The following is a 27517-nucleotide window of genomic DNA, read 5'->3' as shown; positions in this document are numbered from 1 at the left end:
AATAATGTATTCTCAAAAGAACTAAGTTCTCTCCTTTCTGGGAAGGAGTGAATGATGAGTAAAAAGATTACAGGACCGAACGGTGAGGGGCGGGCCGCCATCAGATCAATGTGGGCCGCATGCGGTCCGCGGTCTGTGCACCGCTGGTCTTAAGGGTTGTGGCAAGCTTTTTCCTGATCTCTTAGGCCGAAAGATCATCCGACGTGCTTGTGCGGCGGAGATGACGCTCTAACGGTAGCACGGGAGGGCAGACTCCAGTATAAGAGACATGTAGTCCAATAGAAAATCGGATTATCCCAGCGTTGCAATAAACGGTTCATTTGCGACGATAAAATCGGAACAAGTCTGTGATTGTTCTTTGTGCCGCTGAGAATTGTTTCTGCATGTGTTTGTATTTTTTGTACATATAGTGTGCGTCTGGAATGTTACGAATAGCCCCTAGTGTATGCACACTGACAGTCAAATTTTTAGCAACGGTAGAGGATCTTAAACTCAGTATTTTGATATGAGGAACCAATTTTAGGAAATAAATGAGCCGTGCGTGCGAGATCATATTTATAAACTACCTAACAAGTGCCTGCCGTATCGAATACATAATCGCTAATGATGTGTTCTCAATGGCATTTGCCACTGTTTAAAGTCTGTCAATGGGCGTCAAATATTAGGTATTACTCATTACATGAACATTCTGCCCTGCATTTAATGTGTGATGCAACAAGCAGAAAGATTATATAGAGAAAAGTTTCGGAACGGGAAGCCCAGTGATGGAAAAAATTTTTATCGTCGTGGATAGAGAAAATGTGTTCAAGTTACAGAGCGTTAGCCAGTGCTTTTGGCAAAGAATTTTAGGAGATTCGGTTGGATCGTGTGGAAGAAGATTACTTAATACACACTCGTCAAATTCTCCGTGAAATGAACGCTTCGGAGAATACAGTAGAGAGAGTACTGGTGGCAAAACAATTTCACCTCCCATCATAGACGGAGCAATGCGACCAATGATTTTAAATCTATAGTTCATTTATGTCTGTGGATTATCCAGCGCAGTACTGTAGAACGAAACTTCCTACAGTTCGTATTGCTTACGGATTCTCCATCTGTCAGCTGTGTTATGTTTCCAACTGCGGCAGCAGCCATTTACACTGAGGTGACAGAAGTTATGGGACATCTCTCTAATATAGTGTCGGACCTCCATTTGTTCGGCGTAGTGCAGCAACTCGACGTGACGTGGACTCAACAAGTCATTGTAAGTCCCCTGCAGAAATACTGAGCCATGCTGCCTCTATAGCCATCCATAATTGCGAAAGTGTTGTCGGTACAAGATTTTGTGTACGAAATGACCTTTCGATTATATCCCCGACATGTTAAATGGGATTCATGTCGGGCAGTCTGGGAGGCTAAATCATTCACTCGAATTGTCCAGAGTGTTCTTCAAACTAACCGCGAACAATAGTGGCCCGATGACGTGGCGCATTGTCATCCATAGACATAAAAGTCCACCCTTGTTTGGGAACATGAAGTCCACGAGTGGCTAAAAATGGCTCTGAGCACTAGGGGACCTAACATCTGTGGTCATCAGTCCCCTAGAACTTAGAACTACTTAAACCTAACTAACCTAAGGACATCACACACATCCATGCCCGAGGCAGGATTCGAACCTGCGACCGTAGCAGTCACGCGGTTCCAGACTGAAGCGCCTAGAACCGCACGGCCACAACAGCCGGCTACCACGAGTGGCTATAAACGGTCTCTAAGCGGCCGAACATAACCATTTCCAGTGAGTGGTCGGTTCAGTTGAACCAGAGGATCCAGTCCATTGTATGTTAACAAAGCCCACACCATTATGTAGCCACCATCAGCTTTCACATTGCCTTATTGACAAGTTGGGCCCATAGCTTCGTGGGGTCTACGCCACACTATCAGCTCTTATCAACTCAAATAGGGGCCACGGTTTTCCAGTTGTCTAGTGTCCAACCGATATGGTCACGAGCCCAGGAGAGGCACTGCAGGCGATGTCGTGCTATTAGCAAAGGGACTCCTGTCGGTCCCCTGCTGCTATAGCCCATTAACGCCAAATTTCGCCACACTGTCCTAAAGGATGCATTCGTCATACGTCCCTCATTGATTTCTGCGGTTACTTCACGCAGTGTTGCTAGTGTGTTAGCACTGATAACTCTACGCAAACGCCGCTGTTCTCGGTCATTACGTGAAGGCCCTCGGCTACTGCATTGTCCATGGTAGTGGTAATGCATGAAATTTGGTATTCTCGGCACACTCTTGACGCTGTGAATCTCGAAATATTGAATTCCCTAACGATTTCCGAAATGGAGTGCGCCATACATCTAGCTCCAACTACCATTCCGCGTTCAAAGTCTGTTAATTCCCGTCGTGCAGCGATAATCACGTAGGAAACAATTTTACATGAATCACCTGAGTACAAATGACAGTTCCGCCAATGCACTGCCCTTTTATACCTGTGTAAGTGGTACTACTGCCACGTTTACATGTGCATATCCTTAGCCCATGGCTTCTGTGTATTCTATGATAAAAATCCATACGAGACGCTTGTGCAACATGGTCGGCAACGATTTTTCATTAAATCGTGAGCGGAGATGGATTTGTTGTAGGTAAACTAATTGGCTCTTATTTGCAGCCATTCCTTTTGGATGGTGCATGTTATCTGGTTTTCATTCGAGATGTACTTAAACAGTTGTTTGAGACTACCTCTAGTCAACAAGAATAGGTGGTTTTAATACGATGGAGCACCAGCTCACTTTGATATTACTTTTCTTGAGCACTGAAACAACATATACACCTGACTGTTCTATTGGAAGATGTTCTTACATATAGTAATTGTGGCTGCTGGATTTTGCTCCTACGGGTTTTATCTATGGGGTTACATGAAGTAATTGTTGTATTAAACCCCAAGTAGAAATGGAAGAGAAACTTGGCGGAAAGGTCCTAATGCCGGTCTCATTTCACAACCGGGTTACTTGAGAGCGTACAGCAATATTTTATGCTATGTTGTGATGCATATATTTGATACTGTTAGTTGTCACTTTCAGCAGTTGCTATGAGTTTACGTTTCTGCTCTAAAGTGTAAGTTGTTAATGGCAATAAATAACTAAATATTATTTTCTAACCATTATTATGTATATCTCAGAATTCTGTGTTTAGGGTCCTCCAGTATCTTCAAGATGGTATTAACAGACAAACCGATTTTTATTCTCCACAATATTCTACACACTTAGGCTATATTTGTTGTGAAACACATATAGCCTAAGTGTGTATCAGATATATGCAATCTAGGCGTCAAAGACACTGAATCAGTTCACGTAACTGCGATTGTGAATGAATCGACCCTCGTATCGTACAGGCTTTTGTTTGTTTTGGTTGGTGTACACTCCTGGAAATGGAAAAAAGAACACATTGACACCGGTGTGTCAGACCTACCATACTTGCTCCGGACACTGCGAGAGGGCTGTACAAGCCATGATCACACGCACGGCACAGCGGACACACCAGGAACCGCGGTGTTGGCCGTCGAATGGCGCTAGCTGCGCAGCATTTGTGCACCGCCGCCGTCAGTGTCAGCCAGTTTGCCGTGGCATACGGAGCTCCATCGCAGTCTTTAACACTGGTAGCATGCCGTGACAGCGTGGACGTGAACCGTATGTGCAGTTGACGGACTTTGAGCGAGGGCGTATAGTGGGCATGCGGGAGGCCGGGTGGACGTACCGCCGAATTGCTCAACACGTGGGGCGTGAGGTCTCCACAGTACATCGATGTTGTCGCCAGTGGTCGGCGGAAGGTGCACGTGCCCGTCGACCTGGGACCGGACCGCAGCGACGCACGGATGCACGCCAAGACCGTAGGATCCTACGCAGTGCCGTAGGGTACGGCACTGCCACTTCCCAGCAAATTAGGGACACTGTTGCTCCTGGGGTATCGGCGAGGACCATTCGCAACCGTCTCCATGAAGCTGGGCTACGGTCCCGCACACCGTTAGGCCGTCTTCCGCTCACGCCCCAACATCGTGCAGCCCGCCTCCAGTGGTGTCGCGACAGGCGTGAATGGAGGGACGAATGGAGACGTGTCGTCTTCAGCGATGAGAGTCGTTTCTGCCTTGGTGCCAATGATGGTCGTATGCGTGTTTGGCGCCGTGCAGGTGAGCGCCACAATCAGGACTGCATACGACCGAGGCACACAGGGCCAACACCCGGCATCATGGTGTGGGGAGCGATCTCCTACACTGGCCGTACACCACTGGTGATTGTCGAGGGGACACTGAATAGTGCATGGTACATCCAAACCGTCATCGAACCCATCGTTCTACCATTCCTAGACCGGCAAGGGAACTTGCTGTTCCAACAGGACAATGCACATCCGCATGTATCCCGTGCCACCCAACGTGCTCTAGAAGGTGTAAGTCAACTACCCTGGCCAGCAAGATCTCCGGATCTGTCCCCCATTGAGCATGTTTGGGACTGGATGAAGCGTCGTCTCACGCGGTCTGCACGTCCAGCACGAACGCTGGTCCAACTGAGGCGTCAGGTGGAAATGGCATGGCAAGCCGTTCCACAGGACTACATCCAGCATCTCTACGATCGTTTCCATGGGAGAATAGCAGCCTGCATTGCTGCGAAAGGTGGATATACACTGTACTAGTGCCGACATTGTGCATGCTCTGTTGCCTGTGTCTATGTGCCTGTGGTTCTGTCAGTGTGATCATGTGATGTATCTGACCCCAGGAATGTGTCAATAAAGTTTCCCCTTCCTGGGACAATGAATTCACGGTGTTCTTATTTCAATTTCCAGGAGTGTATCTCAGTGTCAGTTAAACCGTCAGTGAGAGAGCACCTCGAGTTCCTGCTGCTAATAAGCCGAGTACACCGTTCGTTTGTTACATATTTTTACGAGCTTCAAACAGGAACTCCCTCAGTAATGGTCAGGAACTGTGATTGCTGTGTACAGATGCGAGCTGAGTTGGTGACACTTCGCTCACAGATCCAAGCTGTGTTAGCTTCCGACACACAGCTTGAGGCTGCTGCCAAGGGGCATCACTGTGGGGGGTCGGACGCGGGGATGCGAGGGACGTCTAGCACGTCCCACGTCTCCAACGATCGGTCCACTGCTGTTGCTGCCCCGCTTACTGCCTGCACTGATGTTGAGTGGGGCAGCGAAAGACTTCCCGAGGGGCCGATCGTAGGGTCTCCCCGGTTTGTTTGACGAACAGGTTTCGGGCGTTAACTGTGGCTGACGAAGCCTCTGAGCCGGATGCAGTCGTCCCTCCTGTTCTAGAGGAAGCTTCTCGGCCCGCAAGGTCTGGGCATTCACAGAGGCTGGGATTGGTAGTATTTGGGAGCTCCAATGTTAGGCGCGTAATGGGGCCTCTTAGGAACATGGCTGCCAAGGAGGGGAAGGAAGCCAGTGTGCACACCGTGTGCGTACCGGGGGAAGTCATTCCGGATGCGGAAAGGGTGCTTCCGGATGCCATGAAGATTACAGAGTGCAGCCAACTTCAGGTGGTGGCTCATGTCGTTACCAATGATGTGTGTCGCTTTGGATCGGAAGAGAATCTCTCTGGTTTCGGGCGGCTAGCGGAAATGGTAAAGACTGCCATTCTTGCGAGATTAAGCCGGAGCTCACTATCTGCAGCATCGTCGAAAAAACCGATTGTGGTCCTTTGGTGCAGAGCCGAGTGGAGGGTCTGAATCAGAGGCTCGGGCGGTTCTTTGACCGTGTAGGCTGCAAATTTCTTGACTTGCGCCATCGGGTGGCGGTGGTCCGGGTTCCGCTTAATAGGTTAGGAGTTCACTACACACAGGAAGCGGTTACACGGGTAGCGGGGGCTGTATGGAAGGGACTGGGCAGTTTTTTAGGTCAGAGGATCTCAGGAAACCATAGAAAGGGCGTCCGTCTAAAAGGGAGCATGTAAAACACAGTAAGGTAATTGTAGAAACGATCGGTATTGTAGTTGTAAATTGTCGTTGTTGTGTTGGGAAAGAACCAGAGCTCCAAGCCCTAATAGGAAGCACTGAAGCTCAGATAGTTATAGGTACAGAAAGCTGGCTAAAGCCGGTAATAAGTTCAGCTGAAATTTTTTCAAATTACCGAACAGTGTTCAGAAAGGATAGATTAAATACAGTTGGTGATGGAGTATTTATTGCTATAAGTAGCAGTTTACCTTGTAGTGAAATTGAAGTTGATAGTTCTTGCGAACAGTTTGGGTAGAAGTTATACTTGACAATAGGACTAAACTATTAATTGGATCGTTTTACTGACACCCTGACTCAGAAGATATAGTTGCTGAACAGTTCAAAGAAAACTTTAGTCTCATTTCAAATAGGTACCCCACTCATACAATTATAGTCGGTGGTGAATTCAATCTACCCTCGATATGATGGAAAAATTTTAAGTGGAAAGCCGGCGGCAGGCATAAAACGTCATCCAAAATTTCACTGAATGCATTCTCAGTCAATTATTTTGGAGTTCATGAGGCCACTCGAAGCATAAATGGTTGCGAAAGCATACCTGACCTCTTAGTGACAAATAATGCTGGACAAATAGTGAGTATCGTGACGAATACAGGGATCAGATACCACAAGGCAGTTGCTGCTAGGGTGAATACCGTAACACCCACAACCATAAAAAAAGAAACGCAAAGTATATATATTTCAAAACGCTGATAAAAATGGTCTTAACGCCTTGTTATGTGACAGTCTTCACTCATTCCGATCTGATCTTATAAGCGCAGAAAAGCTGTAGAATCGTTTCAAGGAGATAGTATCGAAGGCAGTTGAAAGATATATACAACATACATTAATAATTGATGGTACTGATCCCCCATGGTACACAAAACATGTCAGATCGCTGATGCAGAAGCAACGAAAAATGCACGCCAAATTTAAAAGAACGCAAAATCACCAAGATTGGCAAAGTTTTGCAGAAGTTCGATGCAATCCCGGCCAATATATGAACTGCGGGTTGCAGTAGAGCGGTCGTGGATCCAGGCCATGGATCATGGTAAATTGAGTGCTAGATGCTACATGATCTGTTGGTCTAATGCCGGGTATGACATAACCAGCGACAGGCGGTCATGCAAACCACCTGAAAATTGATTGGATTAATATGAAGCTGAATATGAGTCCATCGTCTAGCCTCGAGTAGCTTCAAAATGTTATGATGGTACCTGCTGGTAAGCAATCATAGGTTGGATTTGTACGCGCTTTGATGAATTATTATACCTCTATCGTATTTACGAAAATCAACATACATATAAGTGTCATTTCGTGTAAATGAATTTTGCTTACGCGGTGGAGAACTGATTTAGGAATGGCTCTCATCACGCCATATCTTACGTGGCACTCGCTGCCTCCCGGCGTGTCGAACGCCGTTGATAAGTTAGGCTTTTGCAATTCTCCATGCTCGCCACGTAAATGTATCATGCAAGGTTATCTACGCTCAGCAGATCCACATGTGACTGAAGGCAGAGCTCTGCCTGAGCCAGATACACTTTTTGGTTGATAGTGTTGAGGTCAGTCCGTTATCACGGCCTCACGTTATAACGGCCCCCCCGAGCGTCGCTGCACGCCAGTTCCCTGCTCGCCGCCGCGTCGAACAGACCTGTAAGTAGGCGCCTCGACCGCCTGTGCAGTCTTTCACATAGCTTTTTAGTTTCCACGACGCGACTGTCGTACGTTCAGACGCTGAACACATTTTGAAAGTGATTACTATCCAATCTACGCCTGCTACTTATACGAACATTTGTGTGAGTACGTATTTCCTTAAATGAAACTACCTGACAGATTGTAAGGGGACGAATCATGTTGTAAGAAGCAACCAATTAATATTGGAATCAGATAAATGCACGATTGACTTGTTTGAACTGTCGTGATTTATTGTTTCATTTTTCTTCTGCGACTTTGCTGCATGTGGTAATTCTATCTTGTGGTACCACTGTGCTTTAAGTTTCTATCGTTCCTCATTCTCTTAATGCGCGATATTACCTTAAAAGCTGTTGAACAGTCTCCACTGCAGCAGGAAAGCAACGAGTGTTGGAACACACAGGAAATTTCCCTTCAGCCCATATCTGCAAGAACCCTTCTGCCGCTGGTGGATTTTAACGTATTTATAGTGTGTGCGAAACATATGTTACCATTTTCAAATAAACGACGATTTATGGGTGAGAGATCCTGTAGATGTCAAACACAGTTAAAATCCTGAAAGTTATACACATGATTTCAACCAATTCCATAATGAATACAACTGTAGTGGAAATTTTTGAGGTCGTTAAGCTTGTTTGTTAGCTACATGTTGACAGCTGATTACTGATGTAAACGTCAAACATTCAGACACCTGTGATAGACTTTTCTGACGATTCAGAACACGACAAATAGAGATAATGCTATTGTAGTAATGTCATTTATTAATGCGCCAAATTGTCAGTGAGGTTTTCAATTACTCAGTTTGATCTCTGTAGTACTGCACGCTGTATTTCGTTGTGATCCGACCTCGAAGGAACAACCACACTTCCTATCCCTCCAAAACGAAAGTAGGTTTATTGCGAATGCTTTTCCTTGTCGTTCGTTTATAGGGCACGCCGTCATTCCGTTAGATGTTATCAACAGCCTAAGCCTGTACCGGACAGTACTACATTACGAACTGTGGCTTCACAATAGTCTACTTACAAGACCATTCTGTAATATCATAATTACTGTTAGGAATAGTCGTAGTTTAGCTAGGCAAATGTGCGGCTGTAACACACCAGAAAGAAAATCGCAGAAATACGTCTTGGCTACAGATTAGGAATGCTTTCGAAAGTGAATATTTTACCTGAAACTGAATTGTGTGCTACTCCAAAAACATTGCACTTTCCTCTGCAGAGTGAACGATTTATTCTGAAAGTTTGACAATCTATCTGAAAATAAAATGGCGCACGTGCAAGATGTTTGAATAATTATAATGATGATAATAATAATAATAATAATAATTATTATTATTATTATTATTGGATCTATCGTAATCTGCAGTCATATTTTACCATCGACTGCAGGAGATTTTACGGGGGATGGCATTTCTACGTCCAAGACTATTCTTTCATTGAGTAAATTAGTCCTTTAACATACGCCAGCATGGTTCTAAGATATTTGCAGTAAATGCTGAGGAACAAATGAAAATTTTTCCCAAGTTCATTAGCAGATATACGTAATTTCTTAGAATGGTACTGTTACCTACCTAACTTTTCGCTTTATCGCATCTATAACGGAAGTATGCTGCCTGTTGCAAGACAATAACCCTAAAATGCTTGTTAAGCACCACAGTCAAGCGCAATAATGCCATTAGGGAAACCCGAGCCTTGCAGTTTTCACCTTGGGTATTGTGATGCGAGTTGCTAGCTCTTGTTGCTTGAATGAGTTCATAGCTGAGGGTTAACCAAGTTCAAAGGGTGTTAACACTAGATTTTAGATCTTGATATGATGTCGCAGTTGGGCACGATTCAGAGACTTAATACACCTGTTAGATAAACGATCATTGCAGCGCTGAAACTTGTTTTCGTTGAAATGACTGATAAGTAAGAGGCAAAGTTTGTGTGATGCAATACGCAGGAGACACACTGATAAAGAACCGTTGTAGATGGTACTTGCTTGAAAACCACTCTTACTAAGTAACGTCTTAAGTTTTCAGTGCCTTCTTTATAAACTTGTACAATGTCTTGAGGGACGTAATCAAATTGACAACTCACGAAGTAGTATTAAAATTAGTATTTCATACTGCAACCTATCTTACGAGAGTCGTCCTATCAGAATTAATGAACTAAAAACAGAAGTAAACCTCTGCCACCGATGAGGCAGGATAACATTTGAGTAGCTGTACACTCGTTTTTCCTGCCTCCGTTGAATGTGCCTTGTGACCTTTCAGCAGCCTGGTTTGTTTCCTTAAATATTGCGCTGCTTTTCTTGAACATGTAAGATTATTCTGTCAGTGGTTTCTTCCCAAAGTTTTGAATAATTTTCCAATATTCTGGCGTTTCCCTCGAAACCGTCTGTGGTCCTCGACGTATGTTCGTGTTCGGCTGTTCCATAATTTAACACTCTCGCGTCACTAGCGAAATAAGCATTGTTGTAAAATTACAGTAACGTGTGATTGATTACAGATGCACACCAACGCATTCACTCGGATCTCCTGAGAGGGAACTTTTTCCAAGGTCATCGTCTGCGAGAGCTTGCAGAGAACTTTGCTACTTCCTTTCTTTTTTCGTTTTTTGTGCTGTGTAGCTGGCCTTGGCGACTGCCTGACAATCTCAGCCTCACTGACGTGACACACACGTTTTTAAGTGCACCAAAACGACTCGAAAAACAGTCCCAAAAAAGACGACAATCGTAGGTGTGGAGTTCACATGTCTCATTAATACGTATTACTAGATTAAATGCATGGAATCGCATTAGTTGTAACTAGTACGCCATTATTAGTAACTGGGCATATTGTTGGTATATAATTATAACGTACAAATTTTAATGGTGGGAACATATTTAAGCATCACTGTTTAGATGGCGCTATAGCCGTCTGCAGAGAACGGGATTTTAATCTGTCAGGCTACCTACGCTGTTGTCCATTCCAGAAGTGTCGTGTCCTTGTGGCTTACATACCACGGCCGAAGAAAGTGCGAGCCTTTCGCGAAAGCAGGTTGGTACACAAATGTACAGGGAGAAAAGTGAAAGGCGTTCGGACTTTGTACTGCCAGCAAAAGTTGTGGTAACGATGAAGTTGCCCGCTTTTGTCTCTGAAGATGCCAGACGGCTAGTCAGCATGATCGTGCAACTGGAACTACCATTCTTCTTTCACTTAGGCACTATTCTGTTTTGTTGGAATGTGTACGTCCACCGTTTCTAAAAGTAAGTTACATATTAATAATGTCGTTTATGGGTTTTTAGTTTCCATACGAAAGCTCAAAACATTTAAGATTAATACAAATGTGACGTTCTGCTAATATTTTTTGTGAGCTGGCTTCCATAACAAAAGGTTACTATCAGGCGGTAGTCGCAATTGCTGTTAAAGCCTTCGGCCGTGATAGGCATGTAGGCTTTAGCTTACAAAGCACAAGCACAAAACAAGGAGAAAATTGATTTTCCCCTTACCGACAGTGGTCGGCGTGTGCATATTAACGTCAAAGTTGTCAGTGCATACAATACATACATTATCGTTCCCACAGAATGTTTCACTAAGTGTGGAAACAAGACAAAATCATACATACAAACATCCTGTTACAGTAATCGCAGATTCAACAGAAACCTTAGTTCAAATTTATGTTGAGCCGATGGTTATACGTATGAAATTGGAAAACTTGAAGAGTGCGAAGGAAAAATATACAAAGTATTTATTTCCGTGTCTTGTAAAATGGCTCTTACATAGGAAGATAGCAGCAGAATGAAATTTCTCTCCGTCGGTAAGACAATGATGCGCTTAGCTATCATTCAGATTATCTTTTCTTCAGTTTTACGAAATCGCTTCAGATAAATGCGAGACTATGGAAAATCAACTGCGCTAGCGTTCAGTGTCTGATGGCTTTGCAATTGCTTAAAGGCAAAACCTCCCATCTAAATGAGTTTGACCACTATTTAAAATGACGGTCGTATATGATAATTACGGGTAATACGCAAAATTTTTTGTTTGGCGAATATTTATCAGGAAAATAAGTTTTCAGTAGAGAACGAAAACCCAAAATATTAGTGAATGATAAAGGATACTGATGCTACGCAGAAAAGAGAGGAGTGAGGAGTACCGCGCCAACGACGTTACCTTGACAATACAGAAAGCCTGGCGAGCAACATATTGAAATGGTATGGAGCAACGATGCGACAACTGAACGACAGCAGGGAGGAGGATGTGGTTGTCTGGCACATGGGCCGCTAACAAGAATATAATAGTGTAATTCTTTCTTTGAATATGTTTGTTGTCCTGTACGAAAACCACTCTGGCTGCTAAAAGCCTGCACTGTATCTAATTTTGGATTGTCAATTGTATGATGCGATTTACAATCACTGAGCAAACAATATATTTAATATGTTACGTATTCTGTAGTCAAAAATCGCATAGTTATTACTGCAGGTTTGCCGTGAGAGTAGTTAGGTGGGTCGTCATATAGAAAGTCTGTGTCCCCTCTTTGAGAACGGCGAGTTCGAAGAACGTGGCGCCATCAGAAGGGAACCCCCGGAGCTGCAGTGAACTTCCTCCTATGTCTTCAGAAAGACTCGGTCGGGATCTGTCGCCACTTTCCTTTCACTTCGCAGCAAACGCGTATTGTGCAATTTCCTGTAAGCCAGAACCTTTCTTAGAAACAAAAGTTGTTTTTCAAGCATTGGCTTTTGTATCTCCACATCTGCTCTAGCCAGCCTGAGTCAAGTAGCAGTCGCGTGCTCGCCCCTGATGTAACACGTATGACCCCGAGCCTTTGCATGTAAATGTCGTGCTGAGACCCCGACTGCGTTAGTCTACTGCGAATCAGCGGACTGAGGTGAACACCGGGCTTGCACTTGTCTGCCGGTAAGTTACGCTGTGCAAAGCGTAAATGTACTACTCTGACTTCTCGTGTGGCTAAGCGTCAGGTGTTGTGATTTGGTCAATAAAGAAATACCTTTTAGGGTTTGCGGTGGATAAGGTCACGTTCTATGTTGCAACGATTACTTTTTATTTTTTGGAATACTTTGTTTTACACTAAGGACGACACACACACACACACACACACACACACACACACACACGATACCCCAGGGATGACTCGAACCTCCGACGGGGGGAACCGCGCGGACCGTGACAAGACGCCCCAGGCCGCGCGGCTATCCCGCGCGATGCGTAAATATAATAAAAATACTGTTCTCGAAATATGGAATCAAACGAGATATCGCACATCATGAAAAGCTAAGCTTTTAATTCACTTCACTATCATACATAGGAATTTCGACGTTTCCAAATACATTATATTATTCAGGTATAAACAGATGTAAATGTTCATTAGCCTGTACTTAAGACATGACCGTTTTCGCACCTCTGGGAACGTTCACGAAAAGATGAGATAACCGAAATTACTTGTCGCAGATTATATTGTTCTATCACTGAAATGGGTGAGTTTATCGCGACTCTGTAAGATCCAACTCTTGGAACACTATTGGCATATGCTACATTAGTTGCGATACATCCTACAATAGAATTGCAGACATTTGAATAGGATTAAGGTGCGTGGACAATGCTGGCAATGGCGTTAGTGTACCCTCACGTTGTAGCATGTCGTCCAGAAACTGAACCATACGCGGACTAGCAGTGTCGTACATAAAAAGTAAAGCAGTTGCTGGCAACAGCATACGGCGGGATTAGAGGTCGTAGGATCCCATACATACACCGTCGAACAGTCAAAAAACCGTTTCAGCTGACGTGGATATCCGTACGTGCGCCAGTGCAGATTCCTACCCCCACCACCGGTCCGTCACACATTTATATCCCAGATGCTGCTCCTCCTGCCCCACAAAAAATATTGTTCTTCTGTTGATATTTGTAGTACTTATATTCAGTTAAGTTTCACTCTGAAACCCATTCCAACAGGATGTACGCAGAAGTTAACGGTCATACTATCTGTAACTGTTCGTGGGCGTCTTTGCCAGTTAATTAGCTATGTCATTTGTTATAAGTAATTGGTATTTTAGTGTATCATATCCCAGTTGCCGTCCCATACGTACATATTTTAGAAATTGCCAAGTTCATCATAGCAGTGGGAACGAGAAAGAGTTGAAGGCCACAAGATACTTATTTACTTTCCTGATTATGGTTCGAGAATTTACGGTACCAGGTTTGATTTCTTACATTTTTCAACAGCCATAATATTTACACGATCGTCCTGTACAGTAACAGGAAGCAGATACCGTGTTCCCACGCTTGAACTTTATGAAGGGTGCGGAAAACTATCATCGGCAATTGGTTGCGCATTAGTGGCGTGTGTTTGGAGAGAAACCGAGGATAAAAAGCGATAGTTAAGAGTTCTATAAAATACGTTTTTTTTAAAGTAACGAATTAAACTTAATCTGGAATTGTCTCTGAATTGAAGTTTTCTCAGTCATCGTGAACTATGGTTCCCGCTTTGATTTTCTTCATTTGCTCTAAGAGCATGCTAAGACGTAGTTCGGTTGTTAGCTGAGGCGTAACAGTCCTGTTCCCACGGGAGCCCCGGGGATCCTAGTTCACATTCCTTCCCGTCAGTATTAGTTTAAGTTTCCGGTAATCTGTTTTTTTTTTTTTTTTTTTTTTTTTAATCCCAACTGAGGGTGGTTCCTTTATCTTAGCCATGGAGTATTCCATGTCGTTCCCTCGTAGCAGACTCTTAACCCTGTGGTGCATGAATTTCACGGCAGTAGACAACATTTAATGGTTAATTTTCTGCATGCAGGACACACCACCAGTAGAGAGTACCCACTGCAGTAAACTGTTGCATTTGCAGCCTCAGGCCTGATTGAAAATGCTAAAGAAGCGACCTTTAACCGCTGTCCACTGTAGTGAACGCTATTCGCCACAGGGTTAAGGTTTTACGTCGAAAGAGTACTGATAATGAGCTCGCTGAAAATTCACTAGGCACTTTGGTCAATTTTTCACCATGCAACGGCAGTAGAATTAACCTAATACAACGCAAATGATGTTAAGCTCATCTCTTCTTTGCGATAAATTGAGATGAATGTTTTGAGGCAATGTGTCGTGCAGGAGTATAATGACATACAAATGAGGAAATAAGATCAGTAGCGTTTTAACGTCCTTATTTATGTTTAGGCCGTTGGCGACTTGAGTATGTATATACTGCTGATACGTTGTACAAAGGAGCAGCTGCTAAAACTCGCTGATTATAGGGCGTGTTGAGCTGAAGAAGGGAGATTAGTGTTTAACGTCCTGTCGACGACGTCATTAGATTGGGGAGAGAAAGCGAAGAAAATCAGTCGTGCCCTTTCAAAGCAGGGATACCACTGAAAACCTATGTATGGATGGAAGGACAGGAATTTGAAACGCCGTCCTTCAGAATAAGCGTCCGTTGTGTTAATCTTTACGCACCATCGTCTGGATCGAATTGAGCCTTGTACTGGTAGTTCTGAAACAATATTGCGCTCCACAACATTTCAGTAAGACATGATGATTACCCACGACCGCGAAAATTAGCACCCGTTGGTATTTGGGAAGAAGCGTGAGCGGCAATAAACTGCAGTAGAGATGCGGCCAGATCGTTCTGTGTTTTCCATGTGCAGAGAATGGGCAAAGCTGATGATTTGAGCTATTTACCACGGGTATTTGCGATGACCCTACAGGTGAAAATACAAAAACCGCAATGCTCACTGCGTTTCCGGGTGCGATCATCATTAGTATTTATCGTAAGTGGGCTGATTTCAGTGAAACATACAGTTTACGGCGTGCCCCGTACGGAAATATGAACGTCGGACGCTGACCCACTCATTAACAAAATAGCGACATTATGTGCTGCAGCTGCGTTCGGAGTATAGTGTAGGGAAAGATACGAGTGTTTAGGAGCAAGCTTTTCATTGCACATAGAACCAATAGGGGCTCCGCAGCGGAAGACCGCTGTGTGTATTATTGTTGAATTAACTACATCTTCAATTAAGACTGTGGTAGAGGGAGGTAATTGTTGATTCGAGCATGGAGCAGGGGAAAAAGGTCCCCGTGCCCCGTGTATTGCTCATGTTGTTTCGTCACGATTGTTTTGTCCTGATCGGTAATCCGTCTGTAAGAAAAGGAATATATAGTGTGTTCGACACATTCACCCCAGTATATGGACAGACCGGATGGTTATGGTAAGTGAACATTCGTCCGCTCTCAGGTCTTTGAGAGAGACTGCGGGTGCAAGTTGCTGGCTATGGCGCACCTGCTGTTATCAAAAAATGAAACAGAAGAGAGAGCTTAGCTACACGGCCTTGAAGCAAGTTGATCTAGCTCCGACGGAGCCATGCTAAGTAACTGCCTACATACGGGTCTTCAAACACGGCACTCGTTTAGTCACAACGTCCGGTATGTCACAGGCATGCTATAGCGAACACAGATGGATTTTCGTTCTGTACACAGTATTTGTCAGGATATGGTCTTAGGGAGTTGTTACCTGTCCAACCAGACTACAAATGTATGATTTTCTGATTATGTTATTGTGCACTTGACGCAATTGTAGAAATGTTTTGTGTGGTTTTTAGTTGGCATATCCAGGGAATTATCGTCCTTTCTGATATTTGTTTCCTGTGTGTTGTCTCCAGAATCATTTTGGACTGTAGCGCGAGTGAGTCTTCGGTAAAGTCCATTGCTAATTACTAGAGACCCCTGCGTGTGTTAATCGTAGGGGCGAATATCTGTACAGCAGGTAGTCTTCATGGTATCGTATCGGACGGATTTGGACTAAAACATAGGACCACCATGATTTAGATTACATGTTTTTCTAAATCACTCCAAAGGAATGCTAGGATGATTGTATTAACAAGGACACGGCCAATTTCTTGACCAATCTTTGTGGAATCCGTGGTTCCTCAGTAATGACTTTTCTCTACTGGGAGAATATCTGGTATATTGTATAACAAATAAAACACACTGCATACAGCCACTGTTATTTTTTTATCTCACAAACAAAAAACTGTAGAGTACATTACCACGTAATATTAATGCAGAAAGGAGAAATTTTCACGTTTATAGAAACTGCAAATATTATGTCATATTAAAAAAAGTCAGAGTGCTTAACGATAACTTAACGAGTTTTGTGTGATTTATATTCATGGATAGAACCTTAGGAGGCTTACAGCTGTATTTTATTAATACACAGTTATTGGATAAGCCTTTTTGTTGGTTTATGATGGTATTTAATTCTCATCGATTTCAAAATTATATCGTTTCATCTTCAGACGTGCTTGCTCAACCGAAACATCGAAGAATAAACATGATACAAATCTTAACCTCATCGAAAATCAGTAGTGTTACCGTAATCATAAAATGTGTTAGTTCGTGTGTGCACTTAATACGACGGCCAAACATACAGTAACCGAAGTTCCATGTCTGCCCAATAAAAGCTCGTTAAGGTCAGTGCATTTTTAAATACCGCCTTTCGCTTCAGAGCCACTACTGAAGCATTCTTAAAACAATAAAAAATTGCTTTACTATTACTACTATCATTTGATCCGTATATCGATAAACTCGGACAATATATTCCACAACTAAGTTCTGCCTGTGTCGACTTGCGACGTAAGACGTTACTAGTAAAAATTATTCGTGTACCTACTGTGATGTAGACAATATCTCTGTATATTTTGTAAGTAAACAATTAGCAGTATTGTAGTAGTTAATGTATAAAATCTTTGTGTCTCGCTGAGTGTGTGGCTATGAAGCTAAAGGTGCAAGATTTCGTTCTCGGTTGACGCTAGTTTCTTTTCACTTCATGGTCACTTCTTTCACTTTAGGCAATGAATTATATATTTGAAAAAGCCAAGTTCTACCGTAGTTTGCAATCCACTTTAAACTGTAGATGCCACTTATAACAGACTTGGTAAGTCAATTTAAAGGTGGGAGAAATGCGACGGCATAATACCTCCATTAGGACCAAGCGTAATAAACTACTACGGTGTTCACAGTGTTCCGTGTATTACATCAGATATTACCAATAGAAAGTATCCGTTGTACTGATATGCAACAACAAGGAACACTTCGCAGAAGGGGCGTTACATTATGACCTCAGTAATGCAAGAAGGCTGTTCACCTGCAGGCGATAGGGTAAAGATCATCAAAAGGTGTCGCGGGACAAATAAATAATAGTAGTAACTATACGCCGTTTTTTTGTGTCATTTGATTTGTAACAGTCGCTAGTTTAATCTACAATGCAGTGTGAAGGTAATAAAGAAACTTCTTCAATTTTGTGAGTTCTTCCTCAGCACCAAGGCAGAAAACGTACAGAATATGCATGAAAATAACAAGCGAAGTGACGCAACTGTCGTTACAATAGATTCACATTCGGGATGATAATGGTTCAGATACTCTTCCGGTCATACAGATTTATGTTTTACCGCGGTTTCCCTAAATCTCTTTAAGGCGACTGCCGGTGCGTTTCCTCTGAAAGAACGCAGCCAATTTCTTTATCTATCCTTGTCCTATGCGAGCTTGGACTCCATTGCTAATGATCTTGTTGTTGACGGGATGTTAAACCTTGCTATTCTTTCTACATTGTCGCGCGGTCTGGGGGGGGGGGGGGTTTGCCACGGTTCGCGCGGCTGCCCCCGTCGGAGGTTCGAGTCCTCCCTCGAGCATGAGTGTGTGTGGTGTCCTTAGCGTACGTTAAAGTAGTGTGTAAGTCTAGGAACCAATGACCTCAGCAGTTTGGTCCCATAAGAACTTACCACCCGAACGTGGATCGTTATACAGTATTTTTAGTTTTCGATTATTGCTTGTGCAGACTGATGTAGTGCCCGAAAGAAAATTTAAATTTGTTTCTAACGGTCTCGATGAGCGTTAAACGGGGAACAGTTTAGTAATTAATGCTGTAACTTAAGACAACTTCAGTGTTCAGTACATATCAAATTAGTTGTTCAGTGCACCATATTGGTTAGTTGTTCCAACAGTACTAATAAATACCAATGTTTATCTTAGTAGTAAAAACAGTTTCAAATCGAAGTAGGCTTTACTATACTTATTTCTGTTGTTAGAATTACTAACCTCATATATTTGAGTGGCCAACTACAAGTCTTTCAATTGGACGCCACTTTGGCTAATTGTCTGTCCGTAATCCTAGCAGGGAAAGGGGGCCTACAGTTTAACGTAGAATCCGGACCCTGTGTCGTTCCCGGCGAATCCTCACATCGTTGAGAGGTGAAGGTTAGGTTAAAGGCAGACTGAAATATCCCATTGTCCGATCCCGCACTTGGTTTCCAGACACGCGCTTTACCACTAGACGTCACAGAGGTAACCCCCCCCCCCCGCCCCCCCCCCCCTAGGCCAAGGAGCTAGAATGCTTCGCTACGCAGGACAAGGCGCCTGACCACTCCAACACACCTTTGGAGACAACGCGCTACGATACCGATTGCGTATTGTACACACAAGATGAATGCTCTTAGTTCAAATTTCAGGGGATGCAAAGAAACGACGATGAGGTCTGCGAAACTGTGTGTGTGTGTGTGTGTGTGTGTGTGTGTGTGTCGCATCTGAACTTCGAAATAACGTATTCACAACCTACCGTTCTTAACTGCAACAGGGAAGTAGGGAACTGACAGAGGTACACAAAGTTCCGCCCCGTAAGGTGGCCCTCGGAGTGTAAATGTACCTGCACTACCCTGAACAAAGAATTACATGTCATTAGCAGTGGAGTGAAAGTAATTAAATGCTGGAAAACGGTTGATGGAATTCAAAAATGGTATAATTTGCTTTCTTGTACAACCAAATGGACACAGTAGGCTCGTAGAAGAATTTTGTTGTGAAGGATGATTTTTCATATCGTGCTCGCGTGTTTGTATTCATCGTGGTTGGTAGAGGTCCTGCAAATGCTGATCACGTTTCATGTTGGATGTGCAGGTAATTGGTTTTTCCTTCCTACGAGAAAAGCGCGGTATAGACGGGCACGTGAAACTGTGGCCACTTAGACTTACTCAGTTGGTGTGCTTAAACATTTTTCCCTTGATATGGGCAGACGGAAGTACTTTTGAAGCACTTGGGTCGTTCTTATTGTGAACGATATTGATAGTGCGCCATACATATTTAATATATTTTAAGTTTTTTTTTGAAGAGGCGTGTCAGGGGAATATCATTTAATGTCGCAGGTAGTGCATGTGAATAGATTCCAAAAGATGATTACAACATCATTGCACCCCCGCCCCCTAGGGGACTCAGTTCTTTCGTGAGTTCGTGCCTGGCGCACATGGGTTCACAAACTATTGTGGCCCATTCTTCCTTCCCGGGCTGCATTTCCTTCCCCATACCACTACCTCCCTGCCCTCCCTTATACCCCTCTGCCTCCTCCTTCCACGCTCACGGTCTTCTTACTTACGTATTCCTTCCGGATTTGTCCCCCTAGCCTTTCTTTTTCAGCCTTCCATTTAGGCGTTTTTGGCCCTGAGCACTATGGGGCTTAACATCTGAGGTCATCAGTCCCCTAGAACTTACAACTACTTAAACCTATCTAACCTAACGACATTACACACATCCATGCCCGAGGCAGGATTCGAAACTGCGACCGTAGCGGTCGCGCGGTTCCAGACTGAAGCGCCTAGAACCGCTCGGCGACTCCGGCCGGCTTGGAGTGGGTGGTATCAGGGCGGATACTTTACATATGAAACGTAGTAAACTGGAAAACACTAGCTTTTCTTCGCTGACCGTCTCTTTGGTTGGCAATGGATCATTTAATGCTGATTCTTATAATCCTGTGGTCTTCCTTTCCATGACTACGCCTAGGGAGAAGGGCTGGGCTCACCAGCTTGGGATGGAACACTTTCCCCAGTACCTGCTCTGTACTAGGACGAACAGATACACGTTCACCACCACCAATCCGGTTTTTTTTTCTGTGGAAAATATCGAAGGCATGTTTGGCGAAGTGGAGTCTTTCAGTAAGATGCGGTCAGGTTCAATGTTGATCAAAACTTCTTCTGCCACCTAATCTACAGCCCGCCGTGCTTGTCACTACCTTGACAAAGTCCCTGTGTCCATTACTCTCCACTAGTCTTTGAATATGGTTCAGGGAGTCATTTTTCATAGGACTTTATTCTTCAAACTTATGAGGAACTCCAGGCCAATCTGGAATGATGGGGCATTTATTTTCGTCGGTGTGTTCAGAAAGATCATAAGGACAATCACACCAGTACTGGGACCTTTATTCTGGCATTTGACGGAGGTACCCTCCCAGAGAAGGTCAAGGTTATGTGTTGTTAGTGTGACCTGAGCTGTTTTTGGTGTTTGCATTTCGGGTACGTGTCTTCACATTGTATGGCAAACTCTCTGTGTGGTGGGTGTGGACACCCACTCCATGAGGTGAGTCCCTGTGTTCCGCCACCCATATGTGCAGTCACTCTCCACACTAACCATATTGCCTGGTTTATAAGAAGAAAAACAAGGAGAAGTATAAGTCCCTTGATCATTTATCCTACACCGAGGCTCGTCGAAGTATTATGGACTTCACACTGTGTCGATGACATCTAACTTTACCTGTATTATGTACTTTTCCCCTCCACCCTCCTTCTTACCCCAGTTCTGCCTCCCTATCCTTTCCTCCTCCACTGCAGTTCCCATGCCTTCGCTTCTGAGTGCTGCTCCCCCTCCCCGGCCGGAGAAGTGTACCCAATTTTCAGCACCTGCCATTGATGGGACCCCCTCCTGGGACTCTTCCCCCAGCATCTCCCAGGCCGAAGACCTGCTACCAGAACTTGGCTGGGGGACCCACAGTCTCTGCACCCCAAGGTAACCCGTCCTCCTTCAGTTCTGGGTCCTGCAGATGTCTGCTGTCCCTCCATGCCCTACTCTACTTGACATATGAAAGAGGGAAAGAAGCAACATAAATCCCTGGACAAGACTCCCGCTGCCCCAGAGGTGCAATCTCTTTCCTCATAACCTGAATCTGACTTTTTTAAGGATGTCACCCTGTCCTGATTGGTGATGGTTGGTGACCCAGTGGCGTGACTGGCTCCAGCCTGTTCGCCTCGTATTTGGGTCCCTGTTCCATGTTTATTCAGTGGAACTGTTATGGATACTACCGTCACATCCCAGAGTTGCAATCCCTTATTTCCGTTTACGTGGTACCTTGTGTCCTCCTCCAGGAATCTCGTTTTACTGATACTCACTCCCTGACCGTTTGTGGGTTCCATGCTTTCTGTCAGCACTGGTTGGCTTTTTGAGGGCTTCTAGTGGCGTTTGCATTTTGGTCCATATGGATGTTGTTAATACATGGATCCCCCTTTGTACCACATTGGAAGCAGTTGCTGTCTGGGTCCACTTGGACTATGTGGTCACCATTTGCAGTCTCTCTCTCTCCCTCCTTATGGGCCATCTATACCTGCTGTCCTAACTGCCCTCCTTCAGTCACTCCCACCTCGTTTCCTCCTCCTTGAGGATTTCAATGCCCGTCACCCTTTGTGGTAAGTGCTTTTTTTGTATAGTCGGAGGCTCCTCATTGACTAATTTCTTGCAGACCACGACCTGTGCCTTCTTAATGATGGTTCCCCTACTCATTTTAGTGCCGCATATGTACTTTCTGTGCCATTGATCTTTCGTTCACTTCCCCTTCCCTTCATCCTTTCTTACACTGGTTGCTTCACGATGACCACCGTGATAGTGACCACTTCCCATTGATTGTCTTGTTCCCTTCCAACCTCCCAATGGCCACGTTACCCTGCTGGGGTTTCCATCGTGCTGACTGGTCTATGTATACCTCCTAGGTCGTGTTTACACCTTCTTTGTCAGGTTTTATTGTTAAAGTCGTCCGTGATATGTCCAATAAGATAATTCACACTGCCCACATTGCCATGACCTGTACAATGGGCCCCATTCACCATCGACTAGGTCCATGGTAGAGCACAGCTATTTCCATCAGCATCCTTGATTGTCATTGCACCTTGCAACATTTTAAGTCCATCCTCTACCAGTCTTATTACCTTGAAACGTCTTCGCACCAAAGCTACACTCCACACCCTCCAAGGTTATAAGTGGCAGTCTTCTATACAGGGTCTTTCCGTCTGTTGTGGCCTTTCAGTTCTTGCAGAACACCTAGTGACCCATTTTTAGAAGGCGTCTACATCATTCTCCTGTAAGCTGCCTTCCTTGTCTGGGAACAATGGGCTGGAGTTTCTCAGTTATGTTTTACCCCTTTCTCCTACAGTGAACCTTTTACTGAGTAGGAACTTCTTCTGGCGTTCTATTCTTTCCACAATTCAGCCCCTGGCCCTGATTCGACCCATAACCAATAGCTTCAAAACCTCAGTCCTCCGCACTGACAATATCTCCTCCAAGGTATTGTCCCCTCTCAATGGAGGTAAAGTTTTATGGTTCCTGTCCTTAAGCCCAGCAAGGAACCGTCATTCCTTCATAGTTACCAGCCCATCAATCTGACCCATGTCCCCTGCAGGTTAAGTGAACAAATGGTGGCTCGTAGGCTCTGTTGAGTCCTCAAAACTTGGGACCTTTTATGTTCTCACTAGTGCGGCTTTTGGGAGAGATGGTCTCTGATCGATCATCTGCCTCAACTTGAAACTGCAGTTCAGCAAGGCTTTTCTCAGTGGTGCAACCCTTTTGAAGTTTTCTTCGAACTTCATAGGGCTTTGACATAGTTTGGTGCCATCACATCCTACTTACGCTCCATGAGTGGCTTCTTCTGGGGCCCCTCTTGAGTTTTATTTCCCAGTTCCTGTCCCACAGGTCGTTCAGAGTTTGGGTAGGCATTGTTCTCAGCTCTCTGCAGACCCAGGAGAATGGCATTCTACAGGGCTCCGTATTAAGTGTCCATTTTCTCATCGCTATTAATGGACTTCTGGCCTCTGCTGGACCGTTGGTCACTCCTACTCTGTATGTGGATGATTTCTGTATTTGGACTAGCTCCCGCTCGGTGGCCTCCGTGGAGCAACAGCCCCAGGGTGCCATCCACGTGGAAAGTCTCGCATGGTTTTCAGTTCTCTTCCCCTAATTCGAGGGTGGTGCAGTTCTGTCGCCGTACTGTGGTCTCTCCTGATCCAGAGCTCTACTTCGACGCCCATCACCTGACCACGGTCTGTCACTTACATTTCTTGGGTCTTCTTTTTGACAACAAGCTTACTTGGTTGCCCCATATATGCCGTCTGATGGCTGGCTGTTCTCGTAAACTGTGTCCTTCTCTTGCTTGCCCACGCCTCTTGGGACACAGATCATTCAACCTTCCTCCACGTTTATGGGGTGTTAGTTCTGTCTCATCAGGACTGTGGCTGTCGAGTGACTATGGCTGTCGAGTTTATGGACCAGTTGCTCCTTCTACACTGCTCCTCTTGGACCCAATTCACCATCGTGGTATCCTTTTAGCCAATGGTGGCTTTATCCCTGTGTATAGTCTTCTGGTTGATGCTTGGATCCCACTCCTTTCGGTTCGGCAGTCCCAGCTCCTGGTTTCCTGTGTCATTATTATCTACTCTTCCCCTGTTCATCCCCTCCTATTCCATTCATTTCCTTGGCTTTAGGTCGTCACCCGCTTGCTATCCGCCCTGAGTGGATTTGCCAATTGGGCTCCGCCATGCTTCTCTCTGTGGCTGTTTCCATCTCCCTTCCTTGTCCTCTTCCCCACGTTTTCTCCCAGCAACCCCCCTTGGATAGTGCCGCAGCCCCGGATTCAGATGGATCCCTTCCAGGGTCCAAAGGCCTCCATTGGTCCAATGTTGTTCAATTATGTGTTTTGCCCACTCTTACAGGAGTTCCAGGATACCATCGTTTTTTTCACTAATGGCTCTAAATCCGCTGATCACATGAGATACGTCTTCATGTCTTCTGTTGGCATGGACGCCATCTTTTGCCATGTGTTGGGTGTTTACTGCAGAATTGACGGCCATCTGTCAGGCCCTCTGCTTCATTAAATGGTCCTCCTCACCAGAGTTTTGTTGCGTACGGACTTAGTGAGTGGCCTTCAGGCTATTGCTCGGTGTCCCCCCCCTCCCCCCCTCCCCCCCCTCCCCCCCTCCCCCCCCCTCCCCCCCATGCTCTCTGCCATTCGTGACCTTCTCACCGGTCTTGGTGATGTTGCTTGTTCGGTAGATTTCCTTTGGGATCCCTGCCACATGGGTATCATTGGTAATGAACTTGCTGATCATCTGGCAGGGGTGGGGGGTGGGGGGAAGCGGTCACTTACACCGCATTCTCCGTGACCCCTTCGGAGGCGGATCTTCGGCCTCACGTCAAATCCCTTTTTGCTCATTGTTGTGGACAGATTCTTGGGAGGCTACCCACCTGTCAAATAAACTTTGTGCAATCAATATTGACCCATGGGTTTTACTCCTCAATTAACCGCGCCCCCTCCCCGCCTTGTAGTTGCACCCTCCCTCTCACGGTGTCCATATTTTGCTGGAACGCCGCTACCTTTTTGCCCTTCGCACTAAATGTGCCCTTAATTGTCTTGTGTGTTAGCAGATGGCTTTCGCACGGTTACGTCTGTACTCTGTTTTCTTCGCGAAAGTGGTTTGTCCTCCTAGGTTTAAGTCGTCGAATTCCCCTCTGTAATTGGAGTCCCTCATTTAGCATTGGCGTTGGTTATAGAGGCTTTGACCTTGTCTCACACCAACCGGGTTGGATCCCCACCCATTTTCCCTAAGTCTTGTCTGGTTTTTTATGCCGTTTTGTTTCTCGTTGTCTTGTCTTCTTCCCATGGTATTGTCTCCGTTGTATCGGATCATGGTGTGGTGCGGGGACTGGGAGAGATCGGTGGCAGTGCTGGTGTTCCAAAACAGCAGCGTTTCTGAGGCGTCCCTGCTCTCGCCGTTTCCACCCCCTCCCGTAATTTCCTCTTCCTGCTGCCCCGACGTCCCTTTTACTTTTTTGTTTGCCCTATTTTCCCTTCCCCTTGACTGGACTGTGCTGTTTGTGTTGTTCCTCCCTTGGTTTCTGCCACCTGAGATCATGGGACCAGTGATCTCGCTGTTTAGTCCCCTCCCACAGCCAACCAACAATTTGGGTACGGTGAACGAATTTGTTGTCGCATATTGGGCATCAATGTCTAGGTATGATTTTACTATGCATTCCGAAATGCAATGCGTAACTCCCTCCGTACTTTGTCTAATTTCGCAACGCTAGGCACATTTGTTTTTCTTATATGTGCAGCAGATCTGCTTAATCGTCAAAATTCCGCGTTGAACTGTAGTAGCCGCGCGGGAGTGAGCGGTCTGAGGCGCTGCAGTCATGGACAGTGCGGCTGGTCCCGGCGGAGGTTTGAGTCCTCCCTCGTGCATGGGTGTGTATGTGCTTGTCCTTAGGCTAATTTAGGTTAAGTAGTGTGTAAGCTTAGGGACTGATGACCTTAGCAATTAAGTCCCATAAGATTTCACACACATTTGAACTGTAGTAGGTTTAGTTGAGGTCTCAAACTTGTCACAGGCAGAGCTGTTATATGATAAATATTAAATATATATTCAGTCATTTCATGACATAATACCAACCTAATACAAGGTCTACCAACAAGCTCGTAATGTAAAAAAGGTAAAACTGTGTGTTTTACTAAAGGTGTGTGTGTGTGTGTGTGTGTGTGTGTGTGTGTGTGTGTGTGTGTGTTAGGCAAATCTCAGCCCATAATTCGTCTTCCACCAGTTTCATCCGTCTAACCCTAGTCGATGCAATACCTCTTCATTAGTTACTCGACTTACCCGTCATCATTCTTATGAAACACCACCACATTTCAAAAGCATCTATTTTCCTCTTGTCTGAACTGTTTATTGCCGACGTTTCTCTGCAGTATAAAGCTATATTCCACACAAATACTTTCAGAAATTGTTTTCTAACTCTTAAATTTGATGCTAAAAGATTTATCTTTTTCACAAATGCTTTTCATGCTATTTATTGACAGTCTACATTTTATAATCCTTTTACTTCAGCCATTGTGAGTTGTTTTGCTGCCAAAGTAGCAAACCCCATCTGCTGCTTATAGGGTCTCATTTACTAATCTAATTCCCTCATCATCGTCTGATTGAATTCGGCTGTCCTCAATTATCCTTGTTTTATTTTTGTTAATGCTCACCTAATAACCTCATTTCAGGACCCTATCTATTCCGTTCAACAGTTCTAAGTACTTTGACCTCTCGAAAATTACTGTATCATAGAAAGACCTTAAGGTTTTTATTTCTTATCCGTGAACTTTCTTTCCAAATTTCTCCGTAGCTTGAGGAATGTAACGATTGATCAAACGGTGGATAGGCTATAGCCCTATTTAACTACAGCCTCTCTTTCATGTCCTTCGACCATTATAACTGCAGTGTGATATTTGCACAAACTGGAAATAGCTAACTCACTAACTTTACATTACATTTCACGATGTACAAAGCTTCGCACTCGTCTGATGTTACTGTATTTCTACTGTGAAAAGGCCTAATTTCTTTAACGGCGAATATGATGTCCTTCAAAAAATTCTACATTACTATGAACCCTGACCAGGAGAATTTAATCCATACTCATTAAGTTTGCGTCTAACAAACCTTCAGAAAACTAAAATTGCATTTCGGAAACGTGACCGTCGTTTAGGCCTAAAACGATTTTGTCGAGTCCCATCGGGTATAGTTTTCCGAGCGTCACTTGTTTTACGCGAATGATGTCCTTGAATAATCCATTTCAATTTCGTCAGTGCGATGAAGTGACGTTGTCGATACCTTATTAATTTCGATAAAGAACCTCGAGTACGATTTCCTTATGGATGTTAGTAAACTCGTAAGAAGCAGAACGATTCTTCAAGAAGAGACATTTGAATTGCAATCAACGCCATTTAACTAATGCGAAACTATTTTACTACAGGCACCAAGCTCATGTGCTTTGTGGAAAAAAG

The 27517-nt window shown here is 44.6% G+C and overlaps 1 protein-coding gene across 5 annotated transcripts in view; it reads left to right on the top strand.

The window, feature by feature from the left end:
• The window catches only part of LOC126183358 (ATP-citrate synthase), a 167834-nt gene that overhangs the window by 29898 nt on the left and 110419 nt on the right, over positions 1-27517 (top strand). Inside the window, exon 1 of one of the 5 annotated variants that reach the window (XM_049925271.1) lies at positions 7529-7625. The exons of 1 other annotated variant lie outside the window; for it this stretch is intronic. The gene's annotated coding sequence lies outside the window, so the exon portion shown is untranslated. 3 more of the 5 variants (XM_049925270.1, XM_049925273.1, XM_049925274.1) reach the window with 3 other exon arrangements.

This window comes from Schistocerca cancellata, chromosome 4 (assembly GCF_023864275.1).
Source record: "Schistocerca cancellata isolate TAMUIC-IGC-003103 chromosome 4, iqSchCanc2.1, whole genome shotgun sequence".
NCBI classification, from domain to species: Eukaryota; Metazoa; Arthropoda; class Insecta; order Orthoptera; family Acrididae; genus Schistocerca; species Schistocerca cancellata.
Note: the sequence above shows the minus strand (reverse complement) of the source record. Positions and strands in the feature narration are given on the sequence as shown.